Below are 20,824 nucleotides of genomic sequence, written 5' to 3' on the forward strand. Positions count from 1 at the left end.
TGGCAGGGGCCAGTGAGGTAGGGCTCATTTATCTCGGAGAGTTTAAGCAGGATGACATGGCTGGGAACCGGAGGGGGCGAGGCTGTCACCTGATTACTGATTCCAAGATTTCTCCTCGGAGAGCGAGAAGGAGTGAGCGAGGATGAAGGGAACAAAAAGCAAATCAATAAACAGGTTAGCGTCTGCGTTATTATTAACTCGCGGCCCGTCAGCGCCCCATTGAAGCGATCGCTCGGGGCGGCCTCGGATTTAATGGTCAGTGCAATAGATTTACTGTAAATGTTATCAGAGGCAGGGTAGGGCCAGGGGGCATGGGGAGGCTTCATTGACACATCACTGGATTGCGCCCGGATGCAAGAAGCCATTTCTGAACGTGCATAAATAACCCAGAGCTTAGGTCCTGGGTGGCAGTTCCTCTGGCTGATTTCAATACTGCCATCCGCCTTTTTTGGCATCCTTCACTTCTGGAATGTTCCAGGAGCCAGGTTTTCTGCTAAATGTTTCCAAGGGCCTCCTGGTCTTGGCAAATCTGAAAAAGGCCAGGCAGGAGGTCTGCCCTCTGGGATCCAAGGAGAGTAAGAGAGTCAGGGACAACCCCAGGCTTCAGAAATGGGACCAAGGGTCTGAGGCTGCTCTAAGCAGGTGAGAGGGCTCTGAAAGGTCAATGCTAAAAAATGTTCCCTGACCTCAGGGTCGAGGGGCTGGTCACCTTCTGATCACTCTCTAGCCCCTGCTTCCTCTGATCCTCCAACCTCCTGTACATAGCAACAGCAAATGCTTCGGACTCCAAGCCTCGAGGGAGGATTTTGACCAAGTCCAGGCATCAGAATGTAAGTTGCTGTCTTCTCCTCCTGTCAGGAGCCACACCAGAACAGGAATCCAAGCATAAGTAGAGTACAGACAAGAGCCAGAGAGCACAGCCTGCTGTTTTCCAGAGCAGGGGTGTTGTGTACAGTTGTTCAGGCTGTACACTGTGCAAGTCTAGGGGGTTGTCATTCATGTCACATGCTGTGTAAATGGCCCTCTCTGGAGCTGAGCAGCATGCAAACTTCATAGGCACAGGCAGCAGTCCTAACAAAGAGGCAGCACCACCGTGGGCAGTGAAAGGTACCAGCCATCCATACAAGCGAACACTGAGACTTTCCAGTAAATTTCAGCTGGAATCAGAGGGGACAGCCAGACATGGGTTGTCAAAATAGTTGAAAGGGTTTTTAAAAGCCCCTCTAGGAATTTGGACCATTGAGATATGTTACTATTGACACTTGGATGAGAACAAGCCTGGGAGAAATGATCACCTTGGGGAATGCAAACTGCTTTAGCTCCACTGACTGTCTTCTTTCAAATCAAAACTGGAGACTCAAAGCCTAGCAAAAGGTTTTTGTTCTACTGATGGGGACAGAAGCTCAGATGCAAAAGCATTCTGCTCTCTGGGTATTGATATTATTCCTGGGGTCAGAAGCAGGACACCTAGAATCTGAACTCTCAGAAGTAACACAGAGAGAGGGAGTCAAGGAGGCATGAGGGACAGGCTCAGGACCCCCTCTCTCCTCCCCTTAGCCCTGGAGCATGTAAGGCCTATCTTAGATTGGATTCCCATAAACGGAGTCCCCAAGTCAAGGATATACCATGAGGTGGTTTATTAGGTGAACCAAGAAAGCCCAAGTGATAAAGAAAAACCATGCCCCCAACATGTCATTGAGCACATCTCTGGAACCTTCTGTTCGAGGCTGGACAGGTTCCTGGGGGACCAGGGAGAGCTCCAAACCTAGAAAAAGAGAGACATAGGGCTTAAGGGACCAAGGAACTCTTAGGGGAAGCACACTGATTGAAACCGCCCACCCTGGCCAGGCACCATAGTAACCATTTGCATGAGTTTTATGACAGGAGATCCTGATGAGAAATACAGAACTAATAAGCCACCACCAACCAGAAGAGTTCGGGAAAGGTCGAAAGGAGATACCGTGTGTCCGTCCACTTCCCAGAATCCGTCTTGCTAGCATCCATCTTGGCTGAGTGATGCGTGCGCCACCAGGAAAGACTCTGAATTAGAATGATTGGCCAAAGGCCACCCGGAAACTAACCCCATCACCATAAAACCCAAGACTGTGAGCCAGGCGGCAGAGCAGTTCTCCTGGGTTCCCTCACCCTCCTGCTCTCCACCCGGGTGCCCTTTCCAATAAAATCTCTTGCTTTGTCAGCACATGTGTCTCCTCGGACAATTCATTTCCGAATGTTAGACAAGAGCCCAGTTTCAGGCCCTGGAAGGGGTCCCCCTTCGTACAACAGAACTACCTGCAGCCACAGGTGGACTCTGGTCAGCCCAGGGGATACAGAGTAAGACATCAGTAGCATCCTCTATAGAATCGGACCTCAGGATCCACCAGGCCCACCTGACCACCCGCCCCCAATCCTCTTTCCTAGATAAAACAAGTGCCTCAAATATCCACTGCTCTGTTCAGCTGGACAGACTACCATCGCCCATGAAAAGAGCCAGGTGACTGGGATCAGAGCTGTCATTGAGGATTTCCATGAAACTTCTGCCAAGAAAGATTCTTTGTCCAAGACTGTCCCATAATGGCAGGTTTGGGGGGAAGGCTGGGGGACACCTGCCATACCTAAACTGGGGCTAAAGGGTACCCTGAAAGTTGATTTTTCTTTTATTCCGGGACACTCCTGGTGGCTGGTTGAGAGGACAAATCCCTGACTACTTATGCTAAGTTTTATCATCGGTCAAATTGTGCCATTTTCAATTGACAGTCACCTTGTGAGGTCCCCAGCACAATCTAATACAGACCCTGAGTGATTTGGGCAGGGCACAGCCCAGGGGCCTTTGGTCAGTAGCATCCATGCAAATCCCCAGCCGCCCAGCCAGCTGCCCCTCTGCCTCCAGCCAGAATCTGATGCCCAGCCCCAGCCACCCACCCACCATGAGCCTCCCAACAAGGCCATCTGTGCATGTGCCTGGCAAAGCTGGGCGAGCAGGCATAATCCAGGTATTCACAGGGGGACACCCAGGGGTCTCCCAGGATGACAGCAGTGACTTTGCAACCCTGCCCTGAAGGAAACACACAGATCAGAGAGCAATGGGAGAGGCGAGGCCTCTGGGAGGTGAGTGGGGGGCTGCTGGGCTGCTGTCCCACCCGAGGGACCCAGGGTGCACACGTGTGGAGACATACACACAGCTCTACACACACACACGCACACGTATACACATCGAAACCCCTCAGGCTCTTTCTCTCCGCTCACCTAGGTCCCCTTCCCTTCTTAGCTGAGCTGGGATCCACTCCACACACTGGGCTTTTTTCCAGTTGGAGTATAGTTGCTTTATAGTCTTGTGTTAGTTTCTGCTATACAACAAAGAAAATCAGCCACACGTATAGCTATATCCCCTCTTTTTGGATTTCCTTCCCATTTAGGTCACTGCTAATCATTGTGTGGCGTTCCCTGTGCTATACAGGTGGCTCTCATGAGTTATCTATTCTATGCCTAACCAATAGCATGTAAATGTCAGTCCCACACACTGGTTTTATCTCTGTCTGTAGCCCCGAGCCCTCCCTGCCTTGGGCTCAGAGAACGAGCATTCTCAGGCCCCTCCTGGAGCAGTGAGCCCAGCACTTGGCCTTGTCTGCCTGGGGAAGTGGCCGCGAAGAATTGGAGGCCGGGAAAAATGAGCCTGTTCTCACTCCCAGGTAGGTCTGGTGTATGTGGTGTGTGTTTCCATTTGCCTACACGGTGCGTGTGGCGTGTGTATTATTGTGTTATGTGTGTATCTGTATGTGTGTCTGATATGTGTGTGTGTGGTTCGTGTGATGTGGGTGGTGTGTAGGGTGTATGTTTCTGTGTGGGGGTGCATTTGTACGTGTGCGATGTGTATGTTGGTGCGTTGTGTAAGGTATATGTGTCTGCTGTGTGTATTTGAGTGGGTTGGGTGGTCTGTGTGGCATGCATAAGTGCATTTGGTCTGACACACAGAAGTACGTGCAACTACCTGCAACTCATAAAATCCCAAGGGGACTCACCCAGCTGAGGACAGACCTGGGGCCCCAGGGCACCCCTAAATTGTTCAGTGAGCCCTGGAGTGTCCAAGGCCATCACCACTGGCTGGAGTGACAAGGGGAGCCATTCCTCGAAACAGAGGGAAATACACTCCAGGCAGGGGGTCGGCAAGTCGGGGTCCCTAAGAGGCGGGTACAGGGTCCCATAGGGGACCTAGAAGAAGACGGCTCTCTGGAAGAAGGGCAAGCCCAAGGAGGCGCATGAGACCCCCACTCAGAGATCCTCCTCCTGGCTTTTCCATGGCAGAGAGCCGTGTTTAGTGCACCACCGGCATGTCCCCACCTGGCCCCATGGCACAGAAAGTGGGCAATGCCACCCAGGCTTGCAGTGGTATGAAGGTGAAGGAGGGAACATGAGACCTGCCCACAGTCCCCTTGGCCAGCCCCCGGGCCAGAGCATCCACTGGACGGGACGGCATCCGGAGGGAAGAGCATCCAATGAGGGGGCCCCCTGCAGAGCTGGGAGGCACAGGGGCCATTGGACACTTGAGTGAGAGGACGTAAGACCCAGGTCTTGGCTGGCACGTGGAGGCAGGCAGTGGCCTCCCGGGAGACAGTGAGCCAGACAGGCGTGCCAGAAGGGCTGGACAAGGTGACCTCCCCCCAGCTGGCACTGGACTCCTTATGGGCCCATAGCCCCCCGCCAGCCTCCCACCCAGAGTGGGGCGGCGGCTGAGCCCGACCATCCATGAGGGATGTGGCAAACAATTACTTTCCTTATTGAATATCTGATTAATTATTCAGGAGCCGAATCAATTATTCATATCTCATTTAAGCGAAGGGGGAAAAGCCACTGCCCCTTGACAGAAGTTTCTCAGCGCCTCCCGAGGCCCTGGGGACTGAGTCATCAGCAGGAGAAATTGTCACAGCAGGAATACAGCCCTGCCACAGCCCTCCTCCCACACACACCATCACTTGTACATCCACACACCTGATCACACTTTCACAAACACACACACAAAGTGCCTACTAAACACTGGCCAGGTGCAACTGGGGAAAACGGTGAGTAGAAGCAGTCACATAAATAAATCTGACGCTGTGATAAAAGGCAAAGAACATGCGATCACAAGAAGAAGAAGCCAGTTCCTGGGTCCATCAGGGCAAGGCCCAGGTAAGAAGGACATTTGAGCTGAGTTGACAGAGGACAAGGCAAGGAAGTTGGGAAGGGCATTCCAGACGGAGGGAACTGCAGGAGTGAAGGCTTGAGGGTATGAAAGAACATGGGATGCTCTGGGAACAGTCAGTGGTCCAGGATGGAGGACTGTGAGGATGGTGGACAGGCGGGGCAGAGACTGCGTGACCCCAAGCGTTGGACTGTCCTATGTGAAGCCACTGAAAGTGTGGGGGTGCCTAGAGGGGTGCAATTTGGAGGGTTTGGAGGCCCACTGGAGGCCAGGGGATTCCATTCCAGACACTGGTTTACCAACTCCCCCACCTCAGTTCTGTCCAGGGGACCCCTAGGTGAGAGATACTTGTAGAGATCCTCTGGGCTGGAGTCATGAATCATGAGGCTCTTGTAAGTGAGGTTTCCCAGTCAAAGCAGAGTCGGGGACAGCTCCAGAGAACCTTAGATTTTCAGGGCAGGGAGTGGGACCTGCAGACCACTTTTTAAAACTACATACAAATGTAAAAATCTATTATTTTTCAAATTCTTTTCCCATTAGGTTATTACAGAATATTGAGTGGAGTTTCCTGAGCTATACAGTAGGTCCTTGTTGGTTATCTATTTTATTTCATTTTGCATTTTGTATTAGAATATAGTCAATTAACAAGGTTGTGATAGTTTCAGGGGGACTGCAAAGGGAGTCAGCCATATATATATACATGTATCCATTCTCCCCTAAACTCGCCTCCCATCCACACTGCCACATAACATTGAGCAGAATTCACTGTACTGTACTGTAGGACCTTGTTGGTTATCCATTTTAAATATACCAGTGTATACATGTTGGTCCCAAACTCCCTAACTATCCCTACCTGCTATCCTTCCCCCCTGGAAACCATAAGTTCATTCTCTGAGTCTGTGATCCAGACCACTTGTTTTCTTTCTTTTTTGTTGTTGTTTTTTTTGGCTTTTTTGTTATTGTTGTTTTTTGGCCTTTCGGCATGCAGCATCTTAGTTCCCTGACTGGGGATCGAACCTGTATCCCCTGTATTGGGATCACAGAGTCTCAAGCACTGGACTGCCAGGGAAGTCCTGATGCAGACCACTTTTAACAGATGGAGAAAGTGAGGCCCAGTTCAGGGAGTTGACTGGCCCTCGGGCACCCAGATTCAGGGCCCCTCCTCCTGCCTGCAGCTCTCAGGCTCAGATGGGGGTATGAGGGGGTGGGGGGTGCTCTGGCTGCCTGTCCCACCTCAATCCAGGCCCTCCAGAGGTGGGTTCTGCCCAGGTACCTCTGCAGAAAGTTCTGAGCAGGGGCCCGGTGGTACCTGCCTCTCTGCTTTGTCCTCCTTGGCCTTTAGCATCTCTGTCTTCCTCTCCCCCTTTGTCTCTTGCTTGCTCATGTGCTCTGGGTGTGTGTCTGTATGTATCTTTCTCCCTCTGTATTCCCCTCCATCTCATTGCATCTTTGTCTCTCTCCCCTATTATTCTCTTTTTATTCTCCATCTCTTTCTCCATCCACTACCCATCTTCGTCTGTCTTTGTCTCTCCCACTCTCTCCTTGTCTCTTTCCTCTTCTTCTCTTCTTCCCCCTCTCCCTCCTTTCTCTCTCTCTCTCGCTTTCTTCTCTCTCCTTCTTTCTCTCCGTCCTGAGGTCCATCCATGGCTGGGACCCAGACCCTTCCTTCCCCCAGCCCCTCAGCCTGACCAGACCCCAGTGCCCCACACCCACTAATCAAATCTGCAACCTGATTCAATTACACCAGCAAAAACGCAGACGTGTAACCTTGTTAATATCACGTTTATTAGAGGGAGGGGAGGAGAAAATGAAGATAGACTTCGTGTTGCTGCTAATTAGAAAAATTGAGACTTTACATCTGCGTAGCACTGAGCAACATGTGGTGGGAACAGATGTGGGCTCATTACACAGCTGCATGGGGCGGGGGGTGGGGGCATGCAAAAATGTTCCCAAGACAGCCTCTTTCCTGAGCTGCGGCCCCCGCCCTGCAGTGACCCCAGGCCTGATGATACCCTGGGAAAACAAGAAGCCCGAGCCCCGGTAACCTCTCTGTGCCTTGATTTCCTATATTACACAGATACTTTCGGTGCCAGCCTCGCAGAACTGTGGGAGGGTGAATGAAATAAGGCAAGTCCAGTGCTAAACGCAGAGTCTGCATAAGCTCAGACCTCCCATGCTGGTTGCAGCTCGAAGGGTCATTGTGCTGTCGGAGCTCAAGAGTCTGTGCAGTATCCAGCTCCATTCCACACGCTTCCACCACCCCAACCTGACAAACGCCAACCAGAGGGCTTCCCTGCTGGCTCAGTGGTAAAGAATCTCCTGCCAATGTGGGAGACACGGGCTCAATCCCTGATCTGGGAAGATCCCACAGGCAACAGAGCAAACAAGCCCCCGCACCACAACTGTTGAGCCTGTGCTCTAGAGCCGGGGAGCCGCAACTACCGAGCTCATGTGCTGCAGCTGCTGAACCCCGCGCCCTGGAGCCCGTGCTCTGCAACAAGAGAAGCCCCCTCAATGAGAAGCCTGGGCACTGCAACTAGAGAGTAGCCCCCGCTCACCGCAGCTAGAGAGAAGCCTACATAGCAACGAAGGCCAAGGTCTCAGCCTACCAGCCCTGGATCTGAAATGGCCCCTCTCCAGAGCTCTTTGAGCTCAGATCCTGGACCTCACTTGTAAGGGAGCCATGGAGGAAGAGGAGGATGTCATGAAATCCCCACTTCTGGGGGCCAGTAGGGGGACGGTAAGTAGGCCAGAGACTGTGGGGGCAAGATTATCAGATTAAGCAAAACAGATTAAAAAAAAACAAAAAAAACAGAACACCCAGTTACATGTGGATATCAGATAAATAACAAGTCATTGTCAAGCATAAATATGCCCCGTGCAACATTTGGGATATACTTATGCTAAACAATGATTCATTGTTTTATCCAAAATCAGTTCTAATTTGGCTCCTTTATTGATTGATTGATGTAGACCATTTTTTAAAGTCATTATTGAATTTGTTATAATGTTACTTCTGTTTTATATTTTTGGCCATGAGGCATGTGGGATCCTAACTCCCCAACCAGGGATCAAACCCACCCTCCCTATATTGGAATGGGAAGACTTAACCACTGGACCATCAGGGAAGTCCCAGCATCCTTTATCATATCCAGCAACACTAGGTGGAGAGTCAGGACAAGCTGGATCTGCAAGAGTATCCAGGGCTCCCAGGAGCCCACTAGACACAGGAAACAAGCCCAAATGGAGGCTTGTTGTGGATGGAGGAGGTGGGGGTGTTGTGGATGGAGGATGGGGTGGGGAGGTGAAAGGACCAGGAACCTTCCCCTCTCTGAGCCCAGCCCCCACCTCCAATGCCTCTGTCAGATCTGAGCAGAAAGGGGCTCAGGTTCCAGCTCACAGCATCTCCAGATCTCTTCCTGGTGATAGGCCCCAGGAGTAGGAGAAGCCTGTCTTCCACCTGCAAGGCAACCTATGGTTGGAGCCATGAAGGATGAAGCATGAAAGCTCATGAGATGCTGCCTCCTCACTCCCTCTGCCTCTCCCTGCTTTTCTGGCAACCCCTCTGACCCTAGGTCCCTTGAGAGGGCACTCCTGTAGGCAGCTAGGACCTCAAGCCCCACAGGAGCCATGACGTGGCTCCCCATCCCGTATCTGCAGGGCTGCACGAAAGGGACTCACAAAAGCAGAGGACAATCCCTTCTGTGCATCATGAAAATGTCAGTGCCAAGGAGACTGAGGGCACGGCGGAGCCTGGGCCACCTTTCTCCCCAGACGGGGCCTTCGAGGCCTCCCGGGTCCTGGCCCACTTGTGAGGTCAAAACCAAAAGGAACCAGGAGAGGTGGGGGAGACGGGGCAGGGCCAAGGGAAGCGTGGGTGAATCCAGATGACTGTGTCAGGCACCGGTGGAGAGGCCCAAGCTGAGCTTCCATGGCTACTTCTGTAAGGGAGGGGAGGGGTACATCCTGAGCTAAGGTCTCCCTGTGGGGGCCAACCACAGCCTACCCAGGCTGTTCTCACAACTCCAAAGGAAGAGCCTGGCACCTTCCCAGAGGGGAGCCCAGCCCTGGGCCTAGGAGAGGCTGCAGAGGTTTATTTAATGTGCGTTGTACCCAGAGTCTAGCACAAGGCTTCATTTAGCAAATGCTTACTATATGCTAAGGGCTATTCTAAGCATTGGACAAATATCCATGAGTTCCTTTTCCTAACAATTGTCCTTCCCACCCCCATCTGCTGTCCACGTCTAATCTCCAACCTTCCCTGGGACGCTCGATGCCCTCCCTTGCACTTGATGCTTGAGGAGCTCCCTTGCCCTCCAGCTGGGAGCTGGCTTCCAGCAATGGAAAGCACTGCCCAAGACTAGGGGCCCTTAGGGATTCTAGCCATGGCTGCGTTCCTCTCCAGCCACGGGTCTAGGTGGGGGCTGGAGGAGGGGTTCCAAAACTCTGACCCCCACAGGCCTCAGAAAACACCATTCCTCCCCTTGCCCCTTCACCCTGGGGAAGGAGGAAAGGAAATGGTTTTCTGCTCTTGTTAGCCCGTGTGACCTCACTGTGTCATCTACCACAGGGCTGGGAGTCCAGCTGTCGGGTTCAGACCTTATCTGATCATAGAATAAATGAGCCCTCAGTCCCTGCAGCTGGAAAGGCTTGAGATTGTGATTCCACTGCCTCGTGAGGCTAGGACAAGGCAGGCCGAGCCCCAGGCCTCAGAATCAGGCTCATAAGACCCATAATCAAGTCCAAGTCTGTTCACTAACACAGCCCTGGGAAAACTCCTGGCCAAGTTATATGGTGAGCTTCGATCATTCTAGACCAGCGGTTCTCAGTCAGGGTAACAACAATGCCCCCTAGGAGACATTTGACAAGGCCTAGAGATATTTTTGATGATCAGGGTGCTCTGGCATCCACAGGTAGAAGCCAGCAATGCTGTAAAACATTCTACAATGCACAGGACAGTCCTCCATGGCAAAAAATTATCCAGCCCAAAATGCCAATGGCACCAAGGCTGAGAAACCCAGGTTCCCCCAGTCAGAGGACCACAGAATCTCAAGACTGTCTGAGGATGTTGATCCCATTATGGATAAAGATACTGAGAACCCAAGAAGACCTGAAAGTCACTGCCAAGTTAGAAGTAGCCAATATTCAAGTCCAGTGTTACCTCTGGAGTAAATAGTAGAGTAGATACTAGCCAGTATCCAAGTCCAACCTTTTTCCTCTAGAGCTTAACACAGCATCTGGCACCTGGACCCAGCCTCTCTCTGCTCCAAGGGGGCTCTCATCTTATCTTCAGTTGCCTCCCCAGTCCAGGATGAGGTAAGATCTAGGATGGTGGGTCCTAGGAACCTCCTTTCCCTGGAAGATGAGTCCAGAGAGCTTTCCTTTGGTGAGTTCTCCCCTTCCTACAGGATCTCTTGTCAAGAACACACACTCCTGCGCGCGCGCGCACACACACACACACACACACACACACACTTTCAGGCACATGTATGTGCACACAACCCACAGCCTGAGCTATGGCTACATGGTCAACAGCCAGCCGCTCATCCACACCCCTGTGTTGGTATCAGAGGGATCTCCTTGGAAAGCCCTGCTCTTATTCTGCAGCCAGAAAGTCTTGGCAAGGGCAAACGTTGATCCTCTGAGGGTAGAAGTGATTTTGGAAACAGCTCCCAGGCCATAGCATTGGGTTGACCAAAAAGTTCATTCAGATTTTTCCATAAGATGGAAAACCTGAACAAAACATCTGGCCAACCCAGTATTTATTCTGATGAGCTCAGACTGGAATAGGCCCTCTTAGGAAGGGTCTAAGAAGGAACTATAGATGGAGGTAAAGCTTTTGTGGAGTGGTTCTGGAGATGACTTCTGGGGAGCCAGAGCTGTCCCCAGCTGGGGCCACAGACACACAGTCCTCATGCTGGGAAGAGGGCTGGAGAACCAGTAGCTGGATGAAGACTTGGTTGAGGAGAATCAGTCCCCAGATGGCCAGGGACAGAGTAAGCCCAGGGCCATTCTCAGCCTTAGCCTTAAAACTACACACCCATGGGAAAGGAGAAGTCAGACCCAGGGCTCAGTCTATGGCAAGAGTAAGGCCAGAATATGAAGGGTGGTTGAAGCTTTGAGGGCCATCCTACATCCACTCTCCTTTACTGGGATAACATCAGTATCTCTCTTCAAGGAAGTGTGATCATCTTCCACTGTGATAACTGGGATCAAAGCCCCAGGACAAACAAGGAGTATTTAATGAACGGACAGTTGTCCAAGTACAGATGGTGTAAGGAAACAAAAGAGGCTGACGTCACAGGGGACGTTGTTCCCCTCCTTGGACAGCTGGCACTGTGGAGAGAGACTGTCCGGCAGGAGATAGAGTCCGACAGGGACAGTGACTGCCAGAGCCAGTGCAACCCGGAAAGGGAAGGGGGTGAGGAAGAGAGACCCCAACCTCAGTCTTCTTCCACTCTCTGATCTCCTCCATTGCCTCCCATTGGCCAAGTCCAGCGGGATGCTTACATGCAAATCTGGAGGTCACCTTCTGGGGCTCAGGGGAGGGTAGAGATAGGAACCAGGGGAAGATCGAGGGCAAATGGAAAACAACCTGTCCACTTTGACCAAGAGATGGGCACTAACCTAAGATGGTACTCTCCCAGGACTTTAAATTCCAACCGGAAAGATAAAAAAGCAAGAAAAAAAAAATTCATTCCCATAATGGTGCCTGTACCACCATCACACCCAAACCACACAGAGGGGCCAGAGTGAAGCCCTCATCCTGTCCCACCCACTCTCCACCATCAGGACCAGGCAGAGCTTACCAATGAGCCAAGGCTCTATCCGAGCAGCTCCCGCTGATGGCTTTATAACGGGGTCACCTGGACACCTTAAATCACACTAATAAACCACAAGAACTCCCGTGTAGGGTGCTGGCAGGAGACCACACCATTGCAATGGCCAGAGGGGAGACCTTTTCCTTTCTTTTCCCCAGAAACAACTCGATAAATGCTTTTAGCATCTTTTGAAATAAAAGAGGAATGAAATGCAAGGGGCATATTAGCATCACTCCCATTTTCAATTAGTCCAAATGATTGTGTTAAAAGCTATTAATAAACCACCATGAGCAGAGGCCACTGGTGCAGGGGGTCATCAGGGAGCAACTGGCAGCCCAGAGTGGAGTCTCACGCCGCCGCTGAGGACCCCACCCTCTCCTCACCATGCCTCCAAAACCACAGGGACCCACGTTCCCGTGATGCAGGGAAGGGTAGAGTGAGGGACTAGAAACATCTGCTAAGATCTGAGGACAGGGAAGTCTCCCCACATCCACCACACTGCTCAAACCTGGGAAGAAACAAGAGCCTGGCTGGCAATTAAACAAATAATTGGCCAGTTTTTATCCATTCGTGTGGGCTTCCCAGGAGGCTCAGTGGTGAAGAATCTGCCTGCCAATGCAGGAGACGCAGGTTTGATCCCTGAGTTGGGAAGATCCCCTGTAAGAGGAAATGGCTCCACACTCCAGTATTCTTGCCTGGAAAATCCCATGGACAGAGGAGCCTGGCGGGCTAGAGTCCGTGGGGCCAGAGAGAGTCAAACACGTCTGAGCGACTGCGCACATGTGCACACATCAGTCCCCTTAAGGAAAAATGGGCTTTCGGGCCAAACTCGGTCATCCTGAGTGGTCTTACTCAGTCTGCCAGGGGTGCCCCCGATTACACGTGATTGTCTGCAGCTCAAGAGTCCAGGTAGCACTCTCCTGTGCTAACTACAGGCCAGTAGTGGTGGCTGCCTTTGTGCGCTGTGTGACTAAGGCCTCCTGGGAAAGGCATTGGTTAGGGACATCTGCCAGGGCACCGGTGTGGAGGCCGGAAGCATGCTAGCCCTGTATCCACCATTCCTGTTGGGACAGTGACTGTCCTCTTTGGTCTATTCACCAACTGGGGGCATCTTCCCTTCCAACCATGCTCAAGTGAGCCAAACCCCTCTGACCTGCCTCCTCTTACCCCGTGCCTTGATTCCGGGTAGGCAGAGCCCACGAGACAGGGATTCTGGATCAACATTGTCTGTTTGCAGGTCTGTCTCTTCTGACTCATGACACAGACCAGCGTCCAGTGCAAATAGGCCGGTACATGCCTCGACTGGACCCCAGAAGCAGGATGTATGCTGACCCTCAGCCCTGTTATCTCACAGTCTGGATTTCACATCCCAGACTTCCACAGCCGGCCAGCAGAGCTCCCAATAAGAAGAAATGCCAAGGGATCTCAAAAGGTTAAAAAAATGGTTCCAGAATCTCCCTTACCAGGACAACAAGGGCATTTCACACACTAAGAAGGAGTGAGTAGCCGCTGTATCCTGCACTCAGACCCCCAGTTCCTACACCCCTTTCTCCATCCCTCTCTCAATCCTCAGACAGATTCCAAAGCTGAAAGAAGGGCTGGCCATGGACCAAGGCTTGGGGACCATGATCGAAGCAGATAGCCAAGCAGTGCAGCCCTCACGTGGACCCAGCCCTGGACAGACAGGACCCCATCCCTGGTTTCTAATAACTCCCACCCCCACCTGTGATTGATGGTAGGCAGACACCTCAAGCCCCCTCTTTCTCCTATGGAGGTTTTTTCTGTTAGGTTTTGCTAAAGCAACCTGCAAATTAATTTAATATCCTCCTTTGGTTGGGAGCTATGAAACAGGGCCCGAGGCTGATGATGCATGAACCATCGGTGGCAAGTATTTAATCTCTGGACAATGGATAGAGATGTTAGTGCACGCCACACTAAATTCTATTTACGCTGCCTATTAAGGGCAGTCAAGCTGAAGGGAATCGGTGCGCATTACAGGCCCTAATGGGAGAGGAAGCTCCACAACAGTACATTAAAGGCGGAAAATGAATTAGGAGGGGACTGCAGAGGAGAAAGCCGGCAGGCCGAGGGGCTGTCTGCAGATAACTCTTCCTGTCAGCCCAGCACACACGCCCAGCCCCGCTGCTCAGATGTGCCAAGGAGAGAAGCCCCAGCGGTACCCCTCAAAGACCATAACTGTGGGTACCACCCAGCCAGGGCCTCGGGTGCAAGGGAGCCACAGTCCTGCGGGGAAAGAAAGAAAAGGGGCTGGAAACATCTTAGGCCACCAACACAGCCTCCCTGCCCATTCCAGGTGGGTCCACCTGGAGGTCTGGGGCATCCACCATCCCTCCAGGTTCACTGATAACTTCCGGTCCTTCCACAGGCAGGAGGAAGCAGCCAGCGGTGTGGAGAGTGAGACTGTGGGCTACTGCACTCTTGCTATGGCATGACTAGGCAAACCTTGGGAACAGTGGTTGCGGTGTCAGAGAGGAGAGCTACAGGGACTTAGGGTGAGTTACATGACCTCTTCAAGCTCCAGCTTCTTCTCACCTTCTGAAGGGCTTGAGTCTTCCGGGGCTAACACGATGCCTTGACCCTCCCTTACTCTGTCCGTCTATCTCCCCTAGAGTGTCTTGTTTCCCCAGAACCCAGCATATAGCTGTGATGGAGAGGGCACCAGCCAGTGCCTGCTCACTAGAGAAAGAATTTGCCCAAGGTCACCCAGCAGGTGAGCGCCTCAGCCAGGATTAGCACCAGATCTGTCTGACTCCCCTCACACCTTCCTTCTCAACACCCCTCCTGTAAACAGGTGACTCCTGGGGTTCTTGGGGAAATCTGAGCTGGCATTCTCTCCCCAAAGCCAGATAGCAAAGCAGGGTCTGCAGGGGGTCCCAGCCTCCTGATTCCCGCAAGGTAAAGAGTGTGGAATGTGATTTCTCAAAGACAGGATGCCGACACAAGGATAACATTTCTGGACTATCTAGTTAGGGAAGGGAGGCAGGGCGAGATGGCCCCAGCTTCATCTAACAAGAGAGAGTAATAGAACCCACCATCGTGGGAGGATGTCCACAGCCAGCCAATACCCTGGGCATCTGCAAGATCTCCAGAAAGGCGTTGGGGGAGGGGATGCTAGGGAGCTGGGTAATGACAGTCTCAGGGAACTGCCCAAACTAGCAGGAATGGATGGACAAGCCAGCACCTTCAGAACAAGCCCCCAGCTCCTGATTACATCCACGATCCTCAGGATCAGGTCTGTCACATCTCTCACTTCTAGTCCTTGTGCTCTATGTCCCAGTAACACTGAGATGCTCAGGACTTCCAGAGTGCACTCTTGCATTTCACACTATGCTTCTAAACACATCTCCTCTATTTGAAATACCCTTCTCCGCATCTGCGGTCCATTGAGGCTCAAACTTCCCCTCCGAGAAGACTTTCATGAACCCCAGACGCTGAGTTGGGAGCCCCTCAGTTATTCTGCCACAGTGTCCTGTGATACCTTCATTGTAGGGTTTGATCTCCAGGTTGGGAGGACTCCCCTGGAGGAGGGCATGGCAACCCATTCCAGTATTCTCACCTGGAAAATCTCATGGACAGAGTAGCTTGGTGGGCTGCAGCCCATGGGATCGCAAAGAGCCGGACAAGACTGGGCATTGGCGCACACAGGCACACACACGTCGGAGTTCAGGGTGGAGAGCAGAAATAAGGCACTCTGTACTCTGGGAAAACCGGCAGGACAGGTCTTTAGATGGTTAGATATTCTCCGGAGCTGATTTTATGAGCCCGATTCTTGTATCTCCTCATATCTAGAAGAACACTAACATCCTTCATGGTGACCATTGTTTCTCATGACTAGCAGAAGCTTCATGAGACCAGTGGACACTTTTCTACAAAAAATATATTCTTGATTGCATGTATTCCCCCTTTACCAAAATCACATATATAACTGTGCTTCCTCCCTACCTCTTTGGAACAGTGGCCTCAGAGCTATCTGAAGTGCTGTCTCCCAGGCTGCAGTCCTCATATTGCCCCAAATAAAATTTAACTCAAACTCTCACGTTGTACATTTTTTTTAGTCGACACTACCCAACCATGCTTCCTTCCCTCTCTCTTCCAAAAAGGTTAGAACTGCCTCATGGCCTGACAGCCCTCCCAGCCTTCTCCCTCATAGGCGTTCTCACCAAGAAACCTCTCCTACCTTTAATTCAATCATAGTGCCTACCTCTAAGCGAACCAAACTAACACATTTGAGGAAACTGGATCCTAAGCCAGCAGTAGAGAGGATTGAGAATCCACCTGATGCACCTTTCACCATAGTCAAGATATGGAAACAACCTAAGTGTTCATCAGCCGATGGGTGAATTTTTTAATGTGATTTATTACATACAATGGAATATTATTCAACCTGATAAAGAGAAGAAGGACCTACCATATGCAGCAACATGAATGAACCTTGACAACAGTATGTCAAGTGAAATAAGCTAGCCACAGGACAAATATTGCATGATTCCATTTACATGCAGTATAAAAAAATAGTCCAATTCACTGAAGCAAAGAATAGAACTATAGTTACCAGAGGCTGGGGAAAAGGGAAATGAGGAGTTGCTAACAAATGGGTATAAAATTTCAGTTGTGCCAGATGAGTAAGTTCTAGAGATCTGTTGTCAAACATTGTGCCTGCAGATAACCATACTGTATTGTCCACTCCAAATCTATTGAGAGGGTAGATCTCAAGTTAAGTGTTCTCACTGCAATAAAAAAAATTACCATTTTTAAATTTTTAAGGGTACCTGGAACATAGTAGTGGTTATATGTTTCTTGAAAAAATATAAATAAAATTGGTTTAAAATATCTTTAAGAAGCAGTGAGATCTCTAAAGCTTCTTCTCTACGCTTTCACAGAGAAGCAATTGCCCCTGTCCTGTCTCAGCAGATGAATGGAGAATTTTTCTCCAGAGAGTATTAGGCAAAAAAAATCTCTAAAATAAGGACACCAGAGGACTTCTCAGGCAGTCCAGTGGTTAAGACTCCACACTTCCACTGCAGGGGTCGATTCCTGGTTGGAGAACTGAGGTACCACATGCCATGCTGTGTAGCCAAAAATAAAATAAAATGATAGCAGGCACTGTTGAGAGCATGGTTGCTTACTAAAAATAGAGGAAACAAGTGAACTTCTAACATTAGATGTGTAGACCTCCCCATACTGTTCTCCCATTTGACTCTCAGAATATTGACAGCCAAAACTCTACCTCCAGGTGGGAGACTGAAACAATCTCCTCTAGGAGTCTATTCATCCCAAAAACACAGACCTAAAAATGATGCTCTCTGCAGTTGCTCTACCAAATAAGCCACAGATTACCCAACGCAGAAGCTCAGAGATGACAAGTCTTACTCACACACTCAAAGTGTCCAATCAGCCAGCTAGGGCCTCCTTCTTTAATAAGAATAAGCACCTAAGGATCAACAGACATCTGAGAAAGGCTCCTAATGTAGAAGATGGAGATAAAGGCAAATAAATGCAGAATGAGAAGCAACTAGGAAAAAACAGAAACAATCCTATTCCCCAAAAAATCAGCCTGTGAGTTGTTGTTTAGTTGCTCAGTTGTGTCCAACTCTTTGCAACCCCATGGACTGCAGCATACCAGGCTTACCTGTCCTTCACTGTTTCCCAGAGTTTGCTCAAACTCATGTCCATTGAGTCAGCAATGCTATCCTACCATCTCATCCTCTGCCACCCTTTTCTCATTTTGCCCTCAATCTATCCCAGCATCAGAGTCTTTTCCAATGAGTCGACTCTTTGCATCAGGTGGCCAAAGTATTGGAGGTTCAGCATCAGTCCTTCTAAGAATATTCAGGGTTGATTTCCTTTAAGATTGACTGGTTTGATCTTCTTGCAGTCCAAGGGACTCTCAAGAGTCTTCTCCAACACCACAGTTCAAAAGCATCAATTCCTATTTATAAGATGTTATAAATGTTATCCCATTTATAAGAAGTGTCCAGAACAGAAAATATAGATAGACAGAAAGCAGATTAGTGATTGCCTAAGCTAGAGTAGGAATGAGGGGTTGAGAAGTCATAACTAAAAAGTGCAGAGTTCTTCTAGAGGGTGAGAAAAATGTTCTAAAATTGATTGTGGGGACAATTGTGCAACTCTGTGGAATACTAAAAACCCTGAAATTGTATACTGATATGGGTGAATTGTCTGTTGTCTGAATTATATCTCAGTAAAGCTGTTACCAAAAAAATTACATATATATATATATATGCATATATATACATGTATGCTATCTTATATATATATTTCAGAGAGAGAAGAAAAAAGACATTCTACATCAAACAAATGTAGAATGATATAAAAAGGAACATTCTGAACACATACAAAAGGGTGTTAGAAATTTAAAATGCAGCAGTTTAAATAAAACACTCAGAGAAGAGTTTGAATATAAGGGGGATACTCCTCAGAAAATAGAGCAAAAAGACAAAGCAAAAAATAAGAGAGAAAAGATGAGAAAATTAAAGAATCAGCCAAAGATGTCCAGACTCCAAGTGATGAGCATTCTGGAAAAGGAGGACAGAAACAATAGAGAAAGAAAGTTACTAAAATTATCCAAGAGAATTTCTGAGCTCTGAAGAATATGAGTTTCCATTGAAAACATGTATAGAAAGGATGAAAATAGTCTCACACAAGGCATATTATAATGAAATGTTAAGAAAATATCAGGACTCTGGATACAAAGAGACGATCTAACCAGCTACTAGAGGGAAAAAACAAATAGATCCAAGAAAGGATCAGGAGTCAGAAATGCTTCGGATGTCTCAACAGCTAGAAAACCATGGAACAGTAAGTATTAGTTATCTATTGCACATAATACATTAACCCAAAACTTAGCAGCTTGAAACAATGAATATTTATATCTCACACAGTTTCTGAAATCAGGAATTCAGGAGTGGGTTAGGTGGGTGGTTCTGGCTCAAGCTCTTTCATGAGGTGATGGTCAAAATGTTGGCCAGAGTCATAATCATCTGAAGACTTGACTGGGGCTGGTGGGTCCACGTCTAAGATGCGTCCCTCACATGTCTGGCCAGTTGATATTGATCCTTGGCAGGAGGTCTCAGTTTCTCACCATGTAAACCTCTTCAATTAGGAAGCATCAGTATGAACAAAGCTAGTGGAGGTGATGGAATTCCAGCTGAGCTATTTCAAATCCTGAAAGATGATGCTGTGAAAGTGCTGCACTCAATATGCCAGCAAATTTGGAAAACTCAGCAGTGGCCACAGGACTGGAAAAGGTCAGTTTTCATTCCAGTCCCTAAGAAAGGCAGTCCCAAAGAATGCTCAAACTACCGCACAATTGCACTCATCTCACACGCTAGTAAAGTAATGCTCAAAATTCTCCAAGCCAAAAAAAAAAAAAAAAAAAATTCTCCAAGCCAGGCTTCAGCAATACGTGAACCGTGAACTTCCAAATGTTCAAGCTGGTTTTAGAAAAGGCAGAGGAACCAGAGGTCAAATTGGCAACATCCTCTGGATCATTGAAAAAGAAAGAGAGTTCCAGAAAAACATCTATTTCTGCTTTATTGACTATGCCAAAGCCTTTGACTGTGTGGATCACAACAAACTGTGGAAAATTCTTCAAGAGATGGGAATACCAGACCACCTGACCTGCCTCCTGAGAAATCTGTATGCAGGTCAAGAAGCAACAGTTAGAACTGGACATGGAACAACAGACTGGTTCCAAATAGGAAAAGGAGTACGTCAAGGCTGTATATTGTCACTCTACTAATTTAACTTATATGCAGAGTACATCATGAGAAACGCTGGGCTGGAGGAAGCACAAGCGGGAATCAAGATTGCCGGGAGAAATATCAATAACCTCAGATATGCAGATGACATCACCCTTACGGCAGAAAGTGAAGAAGAACTAAAGAGTCTCTTAATGAAAGTGAAAGAGAAGAGTGAAAAAGTTGGCTTAAAGCTCAACATTCAGAAAACTAAGATTATGGCATCCGGTCCCATCACCTCATGGCAAATAGATGGGGAAACAGTGGAAACAGTGGCTGACTTTATTTTTCTGGGCTCCAAAATCACTGCAGATGGTGACTGCAGTCATGAAATTAAGAGACGCTTACTCCTTGGAAGGAAAGTTATGACCAACCTAGACAGCATATTAAAAAGCAGAGACATCACTTTGCCAACAAAGGTCCGCTATGGTTTTTCCAGTGGTCATGTGTGGACGTGAGAGTTGGACTATAAAGAAAGCTGAGCACTGAAGAATTGATGCTTTTGAACTGTGTTGTTGGAGAAGACTCTTGAGAGTCCTTTGGACTGCAAGGAGATCCAACCAGTCCATCCTAAAGGAGATCAGTCCTGGGTGTTCATTGGAAGGACTGATGCTGAAGCTGAAACTCCAGTACTTTGGCCACCTGATGCAAAGAGCTGACTCACTGGAAAAGACCCTGATGCTGGGAAAGATTGAGGGCAGGAGGAGAAGGGGACGACAGAGGATGAGATGGTTGGATGGCATCACTGACTCTATGGACATGGGTTTGGGTGGACTCCAGGAGCTGGTGATGGACAGGGAGGCCTGGCATGCTGTGGTTCATGGGGTCGCAAAGAGTCTGATACTACTAAGCGACTGAACTGAACTGATACCCATCCTGCAATAGTTCCTCTCTTCCCCCTCCAAATTCACTTTGGAGTAAGACAGACTGGGATTCATAGCTTGGCTTGGCCACTAACTAGCTGTGTATTTGTGTATTCTTGGGTTTGGGTAGTTCAGTCCTATTTTCTTAATACACATTTTTTCTTTATATAGAGAGAGACA

General features: G+C 49.3%; 1 long non-coding RNA gene across 1 annotated transcript in view; it reads right to left on the reverse strand.

Annotated features, from left to right (window-relative positions):
* Positions 1–1,626: 1,626 nt before the first annotated feature.
* Positions 1,627–20,824, reverse strand: part of LOC122682135 — a 163,502-nt gene continuing 144,304 nt past the window's right edge. Inside the window, exon 3 of the long non-coding RNA XR_006337226.1 lies at positions 1,627–1,765. This is a non-coding gene — a long non-coding RNA (uncharacterized LOC122682135). The remainder of the gene's footprint in view (positions 1,766–20,824) is intronic.

The sequence above is a fragment of the Cervus elaphus genome, chromosome 23 (assembly GCF_910594005.1).
Source record: "Cervus elaphus chromosome 23, mCerEla1.1, whole genome shotgun sequence".
NCBI classification, from domain to species: Eukaryota; Metazoa; Chordata; class Mammalia; order Artiodactyla; family Cervidae; genus Cervus; species Cervus elaphus.